The sequence below is a fragment of the Schistocerca nitens genome, chromosome 4, assembly GCF_023898315.1.
Source record: "Schistocerca nitens isolate TAMUIC-IGC-003100 chromosome 4, iqSchNite1.1, whole genome shotgun sequence".
Classification (NCBI taxonomy): domain Eukaryota; kingdom Metazoa; phylum Arthropoda; class Insecta; order Orthoptera; family Acrididae; genus Schistocerca; species Schistocerca nitens.
Genome location: NC_064617.1, coordinates 695,036,501 through 695,053,829, shown reverse-complemented (window position 1 = coordinate 695,053,829; position 17,329 = coordinate 695,036,501). Strand labels below are relative to the sequence as shown.

At 46.6% G+C, this 17,329-nt stretch overlaps 1 protein-coding gene across 1 annotated transcript in view; it reads right to left on the bottom strand.

The window, feature by feature from the left end:
• LOC126251977 (brefeldin A-inhibited guanine nucleotide-exchange protein 1) overlaps positions 1-17,329 on the bottom strand; it is a 261,180-nt gene that overhangs the window by 4,585 nt on the left and 239,266 nt on the right. The window lies entirely within an intron of this gene.

Below are 17,329 nucleotides of genomic sequence, written 5' to 3'. Positions count from 1 at the left end.
GAGACTAGATCCGATATGCAGTGCTTGCACATTAGTGGGAACTGAATGTGCTTCAGATCAGCACGCCCCATTCATTACAGAAACCCACAGAACTGGCCTGCGGTTTTAGCCCATCGTGGAAATCCACCTGTGTGTCAAGCTATTCATGAGCCACAGACAGCATGTTGATGAAATGAGACCACAATGATCAATCCATGCAACAGATTACTTGTACAAATACTCTGAGAATCAACAATAATGAGGATATGAAATAACTCACCGCAAAGATGACTGCTAAGCTGCAGACAAGCATGTAGAAAAGACAATCACACTCTCACAACTAAATTTTCAACCATAACTTTTGTCAGAAAATGAGAGCACACACACATTCACACTATCTCGGACACAACTCGTGCACACATGACTGCCATCTCTGGCTGCTGCGCCTACAGTCTCTGAGAATCAGATCCAAACAAACCATTCCTCACACCTCCCTGCCTCTCGTTGGTAGCTGCTAGGCTAGTGGCAAGAAGTGGTGGCAGCACTGGCTGCAAACTGAGGGTACTGGTATGGAGGGGAGAAGAAATAAGAATGAGGGAGTAGCGAAGCAGTGCATGTACTCAGCTGCATCCAGCCAGCTATGATACATGATACCTCAGTAAACAAATCATTTCATCTATTGAGGCAAAAACAAGATCTTTCCAGAGTTTTTTTAAAATTTCCCAGATTTCCCCAAGGGGTTTGAAATTCCCTAATTTCCAGAACGTGTGGCAACCCTGCTGTTGCTATTTGAGTTCATATTTTGTCATTTGGAGATAGTGAGAGGAGCTGTGGACACTAGAAAATGGAGTGCCAAATAGAGAAATCTCAAAATTTTAACATATTCTTCTCTTTGAGTTCAACAGATGGGTGACAGCAGCCAGAAACATGCGGATAACGCCACTGGACAGAGAACAAGGAAACAGTTTTCTTGTTTTAAGGAGTATTGTTTGACGTTAGTGACTCTCCATGTCCAGGAGGACATTTGGGGTTTGATGAAGATTGTTTAAATGCATTAATCCACAATGATCCATGTCAGTGTATGTGAGAACTGGAAAAGCTGGTGAACTGTGACCATTCCACCATTGTGTGACATTCACAAGCAATGGGATAGATTCAAAAGGCAGGAGTATGGGTACTGCTCGCTCTAACAAGGGGAGGCCGCCAATTGTGAAATTCAGATTCGATTCATACTGCGCATAATAAAAGCTCATGGCCAGAGGTGTAATGAGGCAAAGCACCAAGATGCACTTCTCAGCCGTTGTCGAGAAAATCGACAGTTAAAAGAAACCGTTGCCGTGAAATACTCTCTACGATTAATAATGTTCTACAACGTCGTGGCACAGCGGTAAGCGCTCGGGTTCGTAATCCGGAGGTCGCCGGATCAAATCTCGCCCCATGCAAATTTTTTTATTAGTTTTTTGTAATTAAAACATTCCACGAAGGAAAAATATATCTAAAACAAAGATGATGTGACTTACCAAATGAAAGTGCTGGCAGGTCGACAGACACACAAACAAACACAAACAAAAACATACACACAAAATTCAAGCTTTCGCAACAAACTTTTGCCTCATCAGGAAAGAGGGAAGGAGAGGGAAAGACGAAAGGATGTGGGTTTTAAGGGAGAGGGTAAGGAGTCATTCCAATCCCGGGAGCAGACATATTTAAAGACAAAGAGTTTGGGCAGAGATGTCAGTCGAGGCGGAAGTGAAGAGGCAAAGATGATGTTGAATGACAGGTGAGGTATGAGTGGCGGCAACTTGAAATTAGCGTAGATTGAGGCCTGGTGGGTAACGGGAAGAGAGGATATATTGAAGAGCAAGTTCCCATCTCCGGAGTTCGGATAGGTTGGTGTTGGTGGGAAGTATCCAGATAACCCGGACGGTGTAACACTGTGCCAAGATGTGCTGGCCGTGCACCAAGGCATGTTTAGCCACAGGGTGATCCTCATTACCAACAAAAACTGTCTGCCTGTGTCCATTCATGCGAATGGACAGTTTGTTGCTGGTCATTCCCACATAGAATGCATCACAGTGTAGGCAGGTCAGTTGGTAAATCACGTGGGTGCTTTCACATGTGGCTCTGCCTTTGATCGTGTACACCTTCCGGGTTACAGGACTGGAGTAGGTGGTGGTGGGAGGGTGCATGGGACAGGTTTTACACCGGGGGTGGTTACAAGGATAGGAGCCAGAGGGTAGGGAAGGTGGTTTGGGGATTTCATAGGGATGAACTAACAGGTTACGAAGGTTAGGTGGATGGTGGAAAGACACTCTTGGTAGAGTGGGGAGGATTTCATGAAGGATGGATCTCATTTCAGGGCAGGATTTGAGGAAGTTGTATCCCTGCTGGAGAGCCACATTCAGAGTCTGGTCCAGTCCCGGAAAGTATCCTGTCACAAGTGGGGCACTTTTGTGGTTCTTCTGTGGGGGATTCTGGGTTCGAGGGGATGAGGAAGTGGCTCTGGTTATTTGCTTCTGTACCAGGTTGGGAGGGTAGTTGCGAGATGCGAAAGCTGTTGTCAGGTTGTTGGTGTAATGGTTCAGGGATTCCGGACTGGAGCAGATTCGTTTTCCACAAAGACCTAGGCTGTAGGGAAGGGACCGTTTGATGTGGAATGGGTGGCAGCTGTCATAATGGAGGTACTGTTGCTTGTTGGTGCGTTTGATGTGGACGGACGTGTGAAGCTGGCCATTGGACAGGTGGAGGTCAATGTCAAGGAAAGTGGCATGGGATTTGGAGTAGGACCAGGTGAATCTGATGGAACCAAAGGAGTTGAGGTTGGAGAGGAAATTCTGGAGTTCTTCTTCACTGTGAGTCCAGATCATGAAGATGTCATCAATAAATCTGTACCAAACTTTGGGTTGGCAGGCCTGGGTAACCAAGAAGGCTTCCTCTAAGCGACCCATGAATAGGTTGGCGTACAAGGGGGGCATCCTGGTACCCATGGCTGTTCCCTTTAATTGTTGGTATGTCTGGCCTTCAAAAGTGAAGAAGTTGTGGGTCAGGATGAAGTTGGCTAAGGTGATGAGGAAAGAGGTTTTAGGTTTCGTCTTTCCCTCTCCTTCCCTCTTTCCTGATGAGGCAACAGTTTGTTGCGAAAGCTTGAATTTTGTGTGTATGTTTGTGTGTCTATCGACGTGCCAGCGCTTTCGTTCGGTAAGTCACATCATCTTTGTTTTTATATATATTTTTCCCACATGGAATGTTTCCCTCTATTATATTGATATCAGTAATTTGAACCCAACAATTACGTTTGTTATTGTCACTGTTGCATTTCGAAATCTTTTCTGTCGTCTTATTTTCTCTTTCTGTTTTTGCCAGTAGTTTCACTTTGTATTCACCTTCTCCTTTTTACCGTAATCTGCTATACAATTTTATCCCGCCTATATATACTCAATAATACGTAACCCACTTCCAAACCATAACCAAAAAAATTTTTTTGCCGCTTTCAACACTACCGCCGCTATAAAATCCACCCTTTCTAGTTCACAAACAGTTCCTTTCACCTTTTAAACAACCATTTCGGCTAGTTCTAATAACTTTCGCTTTATTTCCATTTCCGTTTTTCGCACATCACTGATAATTTTTATCCGCTTCCCACAGGTTTTAACGTCATTATTTCTTTGTCAGACAATAGTTAGCCTCATTTTCATAATCTGCCACCACAAAACCACTCCTTTTAATATATTACACGCAGTTTTTTCGAAATTTTCCCGAATTTCTCCGTCCTTTAACGTGTTTTGGCGGCAACACAACCACCTAACCTTTGTACACATCGTTGTCTACCAACCCAAGTCCAACATAGCCCAGCTGTAACCAACACCTTCTCGCCTTTTTTCACACCAGATCTCCAGTTACTTTCCAGTTCACCTTTATCTCTCCCCATATATTTTTATTTTCATTTTCATTTCAGCCTCATGTTACACTTTACACCTTCTAATACCATGTCACCCTCACAACACCCCCACAACAACCCCATTAAGTTTTATTTACATTCCCTCTGCAAACATGCCTTCGCCCTAGCCAGATTACGCTCCCATATTCTATTTTCTCAGGCTTGTTTGACATTTGGCATTACCCCCAAAGGCCTCACACTTAAAGTCCCCATCTCTGGCTGCAACCCTTCTTTCCATCAGTCCCTATACCAGTTCCAAACTGAACAATCCATTGCCCTCACCCACCTAATCCTTCACCTACACATCAACTCAGCCAATGAACACAACAGTCAACTCCTATCCTTGATAAAAGTCTTTAATCTTTCCTCTCCCACATCCACACCGGCTGTTCAGAGCATCCTCCTACAGGCCAACCGTAAATTAGAACAGCATGCCACCCCCCACCTCAGAAAACTATCCAATCTCCTGGTTTCCCACCTCCGGAAAGGCAACTCACTCACCCTTCACAACCTTTCCAGCAAACCTCAACCTCCTCTCATTGGACACAAACCCAGTCTCTCCCATCTACTCAATCTCCCACTTCCAGCTCCACTCCCTCCAAAACCACAAAATTCCAATCAACACAATCTGGAACCACAACACCCTAATTCAGTAGTTAACCTTTCCTCCAAACCTCTCTCCCAATCCGAAACCTCTGTCCTATCCAAAGGCCTCACCTTCAGCCCCACTCCCAGATTCAACCAAACAGCCCTCGTCAAAGATTTACTGTCCTACACCCGTACTCTCTGCTGGAAATATCACTTTGCCACGAAGAAAAATGATCCTAATCCTACTCCTAATGATCCAACTCCCCAAGACACCATCCAAATTGAACCCTGCCTGGAACAGTTCCGTCCTCCGTCACAGCGGGACCCACCTCCTCTTCCTCAAAATCACCCTCTCCAAACGTTCCAGGAATTTCTGACTTCCAGCCTTGCATCTCAATCCTTCTTAAAACACCTTAACCCTACTCCCAACATCACCACTGCTGAAGCCCAGGCTATCCGTGATCTGAAGGCTGACCGATCCATCGTCATTCTTCCGGCAGACAAGGGTTCCACGACCGTGGTACTTGATCGTCGGGAGTATGTGGCTGAGGGACTGCGTCAGCTTTCAGACAACACCACATACAAAGTTTGCCAAGGTAACCCCATTCCCGATGTCCAGGCGGAGCTTCAAGGAATCCTCAGAACCTTAGGCCTCCTGCAAAACCTTTCACCTGACTCCATCAACCTCCTGACCCCACCGACACCCCGCACCCCTACCTTCTACCTTCTTCCTAAAATCCACAAACCCAATCATCCCGGCCGCCCCATTGTAGCTGATTACCAAGCCCCCACAGAACGTATCTCTGCCTACGTAGATCAACACCTTCAACCCATTACATGCAGTTTCCCATCCTTCATCAAAGACACCAACCACTTTCTCAAACGCCTGGAATCCTTACCCAATCTGTTACCCCCGGAAACCATCCTTGTAACCATTGATGCCACTTCCTTATACACAAATATTCCGCACGTCCAGGGCCTCGATGCGATGGAGCATTTCCTTTCACGCCGATCACCTGCCACCCTACCTAAAATCTCTTTCCTCATCACCTTAGCCAGCTTCATCCTGACCCACAACTTCTTCACTTTTGAAGGCCAGACATACCAACAATTAAAGGGAACAGCCATGGGTACCAGGATGGCCCCCTTGTACGCCAACCTATTCATGGGTCGCTTAGAGGAAGCCTTCTTGGTTACCCAGGCCTGCCAACCCAAAGTTTGGTACAGATTTATTGATGACATCTTCATGATCTGGACTCACAGTGAAGAAGAACTCCAGAATTTCCTCTCCAACCTCAACTCCTTTGGTTGCATCAGATTCACCTGGTCCTACTCCAAATCCCATGCCACTTTCCTTGACATTGACCTCCACCTGTCCAATGGCCAGCTTCACACGTCCGTCCACATCAAACCCACCAACAAGCAACAGTACCTCCATTATGACAGCTGCCACCCATTCCACATCAAACGGTCCCTTCCCTATAGCCTAGGTCTTCGTGGCAAACGAATCTGCTCCAGTCCAGAATCCCTGAACCATTACATCAACAACCTGACAAAAGCTTTCGCATCTCGCAACTACCCTCCCGACCTGGTACAGAAGCAAATAACCAGAGCCACTTCCTCATCCCCTCGAACCCAGAATCCCCCACAGAAGAACCACAAAAGTGCCCCACTTGTGACAGGATACTTTCCGGGACTGGACCAGACTCTGAATGTGGCTCTCCAGCAGGGATACAACTTCCTCAAATCCTGCCCTGAAATGAGATCCATCCTTCATGAAATCCTCCCCACTCTACCAAGAGTGTCTTTCCACCGTCCACCTAACCTTCGTAACCTGTTAGTTCATCCCTATGAAATCCCCAAACCACCTTCCCTACCCTCTGGCTCCTATCCTTGTAACCACCCCCGGTGTAAAACCTGTCCCATGCACCCTCCCACCACCACCTACTCCAGTCCTGTAACCCGGAAGGTGTACACGATCAAAGGCAGAGCCACATGTGAAAGCACCCACGTGATTTACCAACTGACCTGCCTACACTGTGATGCATTCTATGTGGGAATGACCAGCAACAAACTGTCCATTCGCATGAATGGACACAGGCAGACAGTGTTTGTTGGTAATGAGGATCACCCTGTGGCTAAACATGCCTTGGTGCACGGCCAGCACAACTTGGCACAGTGTTACACCGTCCGGGTTATCTGGATACTTCCCACCAACACCAACCTATCCGAACTCCGGAGATGGGAACTTGCTCTGCAATATATCCTCTCTTCCCGTTACCCACCAGGCCTCAATCTACGCTAATTTCAAGTTGCCGCCACTCATACCTCACCTGTCATTCAACATCATCTTTGCCTCTTCACTTCCGCCTCGACTGACATCTCTGCCCAAACTCTTTGTCTTTAAATATGTCTGCTTGTGAGATGTCTGCTTGTGTGTGTATATGTGTGGATGGATATGTGTGTGTGTGCGCGAGTGTATACCCGTCCTTTTTTCCCCCTAAGGTAAGTCTTTCCGCTCCCGGGATTGGAATGACTCCTTACACTCTCCCTTAAAACCCACATCCTTTCGTCTTTCCCTCTCCTTCCCTCTTTCCTGATGAGGCAACAGTTTGTTGCGATAGCTTGAATTTTGTGTGTATGTTTTTGTTTGTGTGTCTGTCGACCTGCCCGCGCTTTCGTTTGGTAAGTCACATCATCTCTCTCTCTCTCTCATATATATATATATATATATATGGAGGGCGCGAGATTCGATCCGGCGACCTTCGGATTACGAACCCAAGCGCTTACCACTGCGTCACGACGCTGTAGAACATTATTAATCATAGAGAGCATTTCACCACAACGGTTTCTTTTAACTGTTGATTTTCTCGACAACAGCTGAGAAGTGCATCTTGGTGCTTTGCCACATTACACCTCTGGCCATGAGCTATTATTATGCGCAGTATGAATCGAATCTGAATTTCACAATTGGCGGCCTCCCCTTGTAAGCCAAACTCACAAAAATCAGTGGGTGGCCATATGGGCATCTCTGCTTGTTCATCATCAATTAGCTCATATACAACAACCACAACCATTCATATCCTGTACCAGTACTGGTGACGATAAATGGTGCTAATATAAGAAGAAAGAATGGAATGGCTTAGCCAAAACTGAGCGGCAACTCCCTGTACAAAGACCACAACAACCATTCATATCCTGTACCAGTACTGGTGACGATAAATGGTGCTAATATAAGAAGAAAGAATGGAATGGCTTAGCCAAAACTGAGCGGCAACTCCCTGTACAAAGACCTGTGAGCATTCCCAAAAAATTGATGATAGACATCTGGTGGAACAGCGACAGTGTGGTGCACTATGAATTGCTCCCCTGAGGTGTAATCATCACTGCTGACACTTACTGTCAGCAACTGAGATGTCTTGCAGATACTATCCAAGAACAGCGACTACGAAGACTGCATGAAGTAATGCTGCTCCATGATTATGCCCGCCTCTATTTTGCTAGACTGACAAAAACTGCTATACAGGAGATTGGTTGGGAATTTATTCTGCACCCACCTTATTCACCTGATCTCACACCCTCAGATTTTCACCTCGGTATTGAACAATTCAAGGAATTTCCTTTCTGGATGAAAAGGCACTCCAAATGTGGCTCACTGAGTTCTTTGCCTCAAAACCACATGATTTCTACAGTCATAGAATCGAAAAGTTACCCCAGCATTGGCAAACTATTGTAAATAGTAAAGGAGAATATATCACTGATGACTAAAGTCCCTGTCATGTGTATATGTTGTGTTTATTAAACTAGTGGAAAAATGCTAGTAACTTATGCACCAACCTAATACGTTCAAATTTTTGGTTACTATACTCAAAAAATTCTTCCTAAGAATAGTTGAAAAAACAAGGACAAAATACACCACTGAAAGTAGATTCATTATTTGCTCTTAGAGAGGCACTGCGTATTTCACTACCAGGCATCAGTTTTGCCAGCTTATCTGTTAGAGAGAACAGAAGTATCATTAGGTAACTGAAGAGCGACAGCTTTCCTCACTATGGTGGTATTTCAACCAAATTACTAACATTTTGTGTTGAATTGTTCCTGTGCCTTCACAGTTTAATTGTGAGCAGGACATTAGCATCTCATCACCAAAGCCATGTGAAGAATTTATTCCTATTTCCTATGGGGTGTTGTGATTATAGAGAATTTTGTGGCCTCACTCATACCTAGCTCCTAACCCATTATACTGCTGTGTCTGCAAATGGCTAATAGCCAATAACCACTGTACAGATCTTAATAGAAACATATCAAAAAGTATGATTTGCACGCAAAAACTAAAAACAGAATGATCTGTTAAATCCCAGTCTGAGGTGCAATAAGAAGCCTACTTTCATACAATGGAACTGCTTATCACTCGGGTTTTCTGCAGAGAGAAATTCACTACAGAATGTACCGTATTTACTCGAATCTAAGCCGCACCTGAAAAATGAGACTCGAAATAAAGGAAAAAAAAAAAAATTTCCCGAATCTAAGCTGCACCTGAAATTTGAGACTCGAAATTCAAGGGGAGAGAAAAGTTTTAGGCCGCACCTCCAAATCGAAACAAAGTTGGTCCATTTTAATATGAGACACAATTTAGGTCGAATGAATGACGATACAGCTACAGTAGTTTGGTTCAAGCCGTAAGCTTAGCAGTTAAGCTTTACCAGGTAGCCATTGCTACGCATCAGGCGCTCCGTCCGTATTTATACGGGAACCCTTCGTTTTTCACGTGCTACGTCTGGTTTGAATCGATTGCTTTTTTTCTTCGATCTGATAAGTGCCGTTCTCTTTGTTATAGGTGTTTACGTCACTCTAAGGTGAAAATGCATTACTGTACTGTGTCATGCATTGTTTGTCGCATTCTGATAGTGAGTGTTTACGACCTGTCGCCGCTCGCAGCATGGTTTGCTTTTGTGTGTGCTACCGCCGCTTACAATTAAAAAAAAAGAGAGGAACTGTCTCAGTAGCAAAACAATGGCAAGAGACTGCTATTTGTTGTTATTTACACTGCTGCTTTCTTTGATAATGATCAACAAGAACCAAATAATAATTTGCGTATGATAGATGTTCTGAACGACAGTTAAGCGAAAATTTTTCTCCGTTTGAAAATCTTTGCAGACACCTCTTTAGTAGATTACTTTCTGCACAGAAATTAGTCATCTTAGATTTAAAAATCTAGGCAATTGCCGTGCTTCATTTATGACTGTATCACGATTAGGCATAAGAATAATACGAATATAAACATGACATGATGTGTGTGTACTCCCGCATTTGTTGTTGTCTCACTGTAGTTTCGTAGTTTATTAGGCAGACAGGATTTAAATGAGATAGCAGCAAACACTAAAGAATGCATGGCAAATTGTTTATATTTGTACTATTCTTATGGTGAAGAGAATACTGCACGTGATTCACAATTAATAAAAGTTCCCATTAGCAACAGTCTCTTTCTCACAGGTAGAAAAAAATTCAGAACGTAGAATTGGCCATATTGACAAACATCGCAAACAGTCTTGCCAGTCGGATTTTCGTAGTACATTGAGAAGCTGCTACATTCGAAGATGAACAATACGAAATTTGTATTTACTGTGTTGGATAATGTATGAAAATGCAGTGGTCAAAATTCGGGGCGGAGAAAAAAGCTCGTCTTCCACCTTTTTTTTAAATTTATTTACTGACGCAGAGGTTTTGGCGCCAGTATTTATCTTTTTGCCTGCAAAGCATGCCTGTGTAGAGCTACCTACATTCCACGGCAGAAGTTAGTTGTGGCGGCACCTACCAACATATTTCAGAACTTCCGCTTACTTTGCACTCGATTCTAAGCCGCAGGCAGTTTTTTGGATTACAAAAACTGGAAAAAACGTGCGGCTTAGATTCGAGTAAATATGGTATATCAATAACTGCTCTGATAAAAATTCTCCAATTACGTATCCACCCACATAAAGCAACAGAAAGTGGGCTATGTGATGAAGATGATGATTTCAGGGCCTTAGTGGCTTGTAAATATAAAAGACTGACTGGCAATGACATCACAGACAAATATATTAAAAATAGCAGGGACAACACAGACAAATACATTAAAAAGTAGAGGTACAAATAGCTAAATGACCGCTAATAACAAACAGGAAAAAAACAGTGGACTAATCATTATCAAGAATGTTGCTGCTTTCGGAGTGAGAACATAAAAAGCTATCAGTAAAATGTGACACACTGGCTCTCACCTGACACAAGCACTGGTGGAGCCTCAGGCCGGATGAAGTGCCTGCATATCAGCTGATAGTGCCATTTTCCGTCATGCTAAACCCATTTCTTTCCACCTGTGTGACCAGAGAGGTATTCACCACAGTCAAACAGTTGGCTTAATGAGCTTTAGTTTGTTATTTCATACCTTCATCTGATCTTCTCCCATTCTACTCTCCCACAATGAGATAAAGCACCCAAAGGGACAACATGGGTTGGTACATTAATTGCACTGCAAGCATTCCTTACTGCTGTGTCTGGTTGCTTCTTTCCCTAAATTCTCACATGGCCCGGTAGCCAGCCTAATGATACTTCTTTCCATTGCCGTTGTTGTATGTGAATGGCATCTTGTTTTTTGTACCACTTGGTCTACTGGGTATATTTGTTGAATGGTCTGTAGAGCAATTAGGGAATCATAGCAGACAAAAAAATTATATTCCAGTGATTGAACTGCATTTACTCCTGTGATTTTAAGATGGTTTAGAGATATGGTTCAAAGACTGTAAATTCATCTGTAGATTGAAACATAAACACACTATTAGGGGAAACTACAATCAGAAGATAGTACAGCATTGCTTAGACCTTTCAATGTAAATAACTGTTAAATTTTGGTATCATCCAAAATTTTGCAAAAGGATTGTTTAAAAATAAAATTTGTTGTACAAGATTTCTTGTACTTCATCAAACTTAAAAACAACCTAGGCCTCTCAACTAATGGCAGAGACATCCTGCTCCAACACTGTGTTAAGACATTCAGGTATGTTTCTCCTCCACACTAATAGGTTGATTAGAAAGCTGATGTACATGATTAAAGATGATACACAACTTGAATTCTGTGATTTTATCTCAGAATTCTAGTCATCTTAATGTTTGATGCAATTGTTGATCAGCAGCAGCAAGATTAGAAGATGAACAAAAGACTGAAAAATCATCTACAAAAATACATCACTGGACAGGTGTCATGACTCTGGACACTACACAGTAATAAAGTAATTGAATGAAATTGTACCACCACACGCTATAAAACACCTTTTCACTATCAGAAAACTACGCTACCAAGTGCTGCCCACTCAAAAAGGCCTTTTGTATCACTGCCTGCAGGAGCATTAGATTGTTGAGTGTAGAATGGTACCTACAGAAACTGCACTGAGGACCTTGTTTCCTGGTTCTGGAGAGTATGCTAAGTGGTTCTTCATCATTCACGTTAAGTGCTACATTGTGATAACTATTTTGGTTGGTGTGATCCTTCCTGGGTTCCAGGAAGGAGTCATGATTACATCCCTCAAAGGATCAGAGTATTCCCTCTAAAAAACACACCACACACATGCGAGTAGATAGTTCTTTGAGTCAATATTCAAATGTCACAACATGTCACGGTATCTGGCTTGGTGCCTCTCTGAGGGACACCACCTTGTCGAGCACTGTCTGTGTGGATAGAGAAGGCAGCCACACAAAACATAAGAGAAGACCAGGTATCACGGTCTTACCAGCGAACAAAGGCAACACAACTGTGATCTTATCTTATCACGATTACACTGAGTAGATGCGGGCCTGCAAGAAGACAATACATATTGGAAGATGAAAACTGATCCTACCAAGAGAATTGAGAGGAAGACCACGACACTTCTCAAAGAACCCGGTTTGGCAGACAAAATTGTTAAGAAGCTGCAACAGGAAGAACCTATTCTACTGATTGTGAGACTTTATGAACTTCTGAAGGGTCACATTGTTAGCAACACTGGTGCTCTGACAATCACTTGCTAAATACCAGAAGGATCTGTTTAGTCCTTGTTGGAAAATGCCCACATCATATTTGCAGCTCCGTGGATTTTGTTGGTGCCTTAACAACGTTAGGCTTAGTGATTCTGACACCCTTGTGAACTTCAACATTGTCTCTTTTTTCACCAGAGAACCTTTACAAGAGTCTTTGGAACTTATTGGGCAGAAATTTGACACAGAAATGACCAACATTTTCAGGCATGTCTTGACATCAACATACTATTCTTTCAATGATGGTTGCTATGAGCAGATGGAAGGGAGAAGGAAGACCCTGGAATCAGATCAACGGCAACTGACCTATCTCTTCCGGTATGTTGGTGACACATATGGCCACATGTAAGAGACAAGCTGATTGATTCCCTCAGACATCTCAATTCCATACACCAGAACATTAATTTTATCATGGGAGTCAAAGTGGATGGAGTGCTCCCCTTTTTGAATGGTTGGTTGGTTTGGGGGATCAAAGGGACCAGACTGCTACGGTCATCGGTCCCTTTTTCCAAAGACAAAGAACACCCACAGAGAATAAAAACGAGGAACAGAATAGAACACAGACGATACAAAACAAGAGAAACTGAGACAAAGACAAGACAAAACGAACTAAAACCACACAGAGTGTGACGGTGGTTGGCCGACCAGAGAAACAAAAGAAAAAGGAAAAGCCAACCACTTAGAAACACGTTAAAAAATCAGTTTAAAACCGGAGGCCAAAGGCCAGAATCAACACAAAACAATAAGATAAAATAGAAACACTCAGATTAAATGATAAAAGCCCCCTGCCCGAATAAAACTTAAAACTAAATCAGCCATAGCCGAGTCATCTGTTAAAAGGGCAGGGAGCGTGTCAGGCAGTGCGAACGACTGCCTGAGCACAGCTAAAAGTGGACAGTCCAATAAAATGTGGACCGCCGTCAAAATGGAGCCGCAGCGACATAAAGGTGGGTCCTCTCGGCGCAATAAGTGTCCGTGCGTCAGCCAAGTGTGCCCAATGCGCAGCCGGCAGAGGACAACAGACTCCTTGCGAGAGACCCGCAAGGAGGAGCGCCACACACCGGTAGCCCCCTTGATGGCCCGAAGTTTGTTGGGCATGGGCAGGGCGCGCCATTCAGTGTCCCAAACGTCCAGAATTTTGCGGCGTAGGAACGCTCGCAAATCTGTCTCCGGGAGGCCAACGTCCAGAGATGGGGCACTAATCGCCTCTTTCGCCAGCCGGTCCACATTTTCGTTGCCGGGGATCCCAACATGGCCTGGGGTCCACACGAAGACCGCGGAGCGGCCGCAACGCGCAAGAGTATGCAGGGACTCATGGATAGCCATCACCAGACGGGAACGAGGAAAACACTGGTCGAGAGCTCGTAAACTGCTCAGGGAATCGCTACAGATAACGAAGGACTCACCTGAGCAGGAGCGGATATACTCTAGGGCACGAAAGATGGCGACCAGCTCAGCAGTGTAAACGCTGCAGCCAGCCGGCAAGGAACGTTGTTCGGAATGGTCCCCTAGAGTTAGCGCATACCCGACACGACCAGCAACCATCGAACCGTCGGTGTAAACAATGCCAGAGCCCGCATACGTGGCCAGGATGGAAGAAAAGCGGCGGCGGAAGGCCTCTGGAGGGACCGAGTCCTTCGAGCCCTGTGCCAAGTCGAGCCGAAGGCAAGGGCGAGGACAACACCATGGGGGTGTACGCAAAGTGGCCCGGAAAGGAGGTGGAACAGGGAAAAACCCAAGCCCGCAGAGAAGCTCCTTAACGCGTACGGCGATCGGACAACCCGACCGGGGCCGCCGCTCTGGCAGATGGACGACCGATCGCGGGAACAGGAGACGATAGTTAGGATGCCCGGGCGAGCTTAGAACATGGGCAGTATAAGCGGCCAGCAAACGTTGGCGTCGGAACCGCAGTGGAGGTACACCTGCCTCCACTAGTACGCTGTCCACAGGGCTGGTGCGGAAAGCACCAGTGGCAAGGCGTATCCCGCTGTGGAGAATTGGGTCCAGCACCCGCAACGCAGACGGGGATGCTGAGCCATAAGCCAGGCACCCATAATCCAGGCGGGACTGGATTAACGCCTGGTAGAGCCGTAACAGAGTAGAGCGGTCGGCGCCCCAGCGGGCGTGGCTCAAACATCGCAGTGCATTGAGATGCCGCCAACACGCCTGTTTGAGCTGCCGAATATGAGGCAGCCAAGTCAGCCGAGCATCGAAAACCATCCCCAAAAACCTGTGGGTCTCAACCACTGCAAGGAGTTCGTCGGCAAGATAAAGCTGCGGCTCAGGATGGACTGTGCGGCGCCGGCAGAAATGCATAACGCGGGTCTTGGCTGCCGAAAACTGAAACCCATGCGCTACAGCCCAAGACTGCGCCTTACGGATAGCGCCCTGTAGCTGACGTTCAACAGCTGCAATGCCAGTAGAGCTGTAGTAAAGGCAAAAGTCGTCAGCATACAGGGAAGCGCAGACAGAATTTCCAACGGCCGCAGCAAGCCCGTTAATGGCTATTAAAAACAGACAGACACTTAAAACAGAACCCTGTGGCACACCGTTCTCCTGGACGTGGGAGGAACTATACGAGGCCGCGACTTGCACGCGGAAGGTACGACACGACAGAAAATTGCGGATAAAAATCGGCAGAGGACCCCGAAGACCCCATCCATGAAGCGTAGAAAGGATGTGATGACGCCATGTCGTATCGTACGCCTTCCGCATGTCGAAAAAGACAGCGACCAGGTGCTGACGGCGGGCAAAGGCAGTACGGATGGCCGACTCTAGGCTCACCAGATTGTCGGTGGCGGAGCGGCCTTTACGGAACCCACCCTGAGACGGAGCAAGAAGGCCCCGAGACTCCAGTACCCAATTCAAGCGCCGGCTCACCATCCGTTCAAGCAACTTGCAAAGAACGTTGGTGAGGCTAATGGGACGGTAGCTGTCCACCTCCAGAGGGTTCTTTCCAGGTTTCAAAACGGGGATGACAACGCCTTCCCGCCACTGCGACGGAAACTCCCCCTCGACCCAAAGACGGTTGTAAAGATCGAGAAGGCGCCGCTGGCAGACCACTGAAAGGTGTTTCAGCATCTGACAGTGGATGCCATCTGGCCCAGGAGCGGTATCAGGGCAAGCAGCTAGGGCACTGCGAAATTCCCACTCACTAAATGGAGCATTGTAAGATTCTAGGTGGTTGGTGCGAAACGAAAGGCTCCGACGTTCCATCCGTTCTTTAATGGAGCGGAAGGCCTGTGGGTAATTCGCAGAAGCGGAACTCATAGCAAAATGCTCTGCTAATCGATTTGCAATGACGTCGGAGGCAGTACAAACTGCTCCATTCAGTGAGAGCGCAGGGACGCTGACAGGTGGCCGATAGCCGTACACGCGTCGAATCTTGGCCCAGACCTGCGATGGAGTGACATGGAGGCCAATGGTGGACACATACCGCTCCCAGCACTCCTTCTTGCTTTGGCGGATAAGGAGGCGGGCCCGCGCACGCAGCCGTTTGAAGGCGATAAGGTGGTCTATGGAGGGGTGTCGCTTGTGACGCTGGAGCGCCCGCCGGCGATCTTTAATCGCTTCAGCGATCGCAGGCGACCACCAAGGCACAGCCTTCCGCCGAGGGGACCCAGAAGAACGGGGAATGGCAGATTCGGCGGCAGTAACGATGCCGGTGGTGACCGATTGAACCACCGCATCAATGTCATCAGTAGGGAGAGGCTCAAAAGCGGCAGTGGAGGAGAACAAGTCCCAGTCAGCCTTATTCATAGCCCATCTGCTAGGGCGCCCAGAAGAGTGGCGCTGTGGTAGTGACAAAAAGATCGGAAAGTGGTCACTACCACACAGGTCGTCATGCACACTCCAGTGGACAGACGGTAAGAGGCTATGGCTACAGAGTGAAAGGTCAATGGCGGAGTAGGTGCCATGCGCCACACTGAAGTGTGTGAAGGCACCATCATTTAACAGTGAGAGATCGAGCTGCGACAATAAACGCTCAACGATGGCGCCTCGACCTGTTGCCACTGACCCACCCCACAGAGGGTTATGGGCGTTGAAGTCGCCCAATAGCAAGAAAGGTGGCGGCAATTGGGCGACTAATGCAGCCAGGACATGCTGCGAGACATCACCATCCGGTGGAATGTAAAGGCTGCAGACGGTAACAGCCTGTGGCGTCCACACGCGTACAGCGACAGCCTCTAAAGGCGTCTGGAGAGGGACAGACTCGCTGTGCAGAGTGTGAAGGACATATATGCAGACGCCACCAGACACCCTTTCATAAGCTGCTCGGTTCTTATAGTAACCCCGATAGCCACGGAGGGCGGGGGTTCGCATTGCTGGAAACCAAGTTTCCTGGAGAGCAATGCAGAAGAAAGGGTGAAGGCTGATAAGTTGGCGGAGCTCAGCTAGATGGTGGAAGAAACCGCTGCAGTTCCACTGGAGGATGGTGTTGTCCATGGCTGAGAAAGGCGTGACGGGACTGGGAAGGCAGATTACGCCGCCGGATCACCTGCTGCCGCCGACTGAGCACCCGCGCTAGTGTCATTCATGGCGTCTGAGGGACCGCCGAGATCGAGGTCCTCAGCGGACGCCAGAATCTCCACCTCATCTTCGGACGCAGAGGGAGAAGGTTGCGGTGGGACAGGTGCCACCGCAATTTCAGGATTCTTGGGAGCCTTTTTCTTTGACTGCTTTGCTCGCTGTGCCTTTGGTGGTTCTGGCTGGGAGGGCGTCACTGGGTCAGTCTCAGGGACTGAAGACGACCGCGACGCCCTACGACCAGTGACCGGT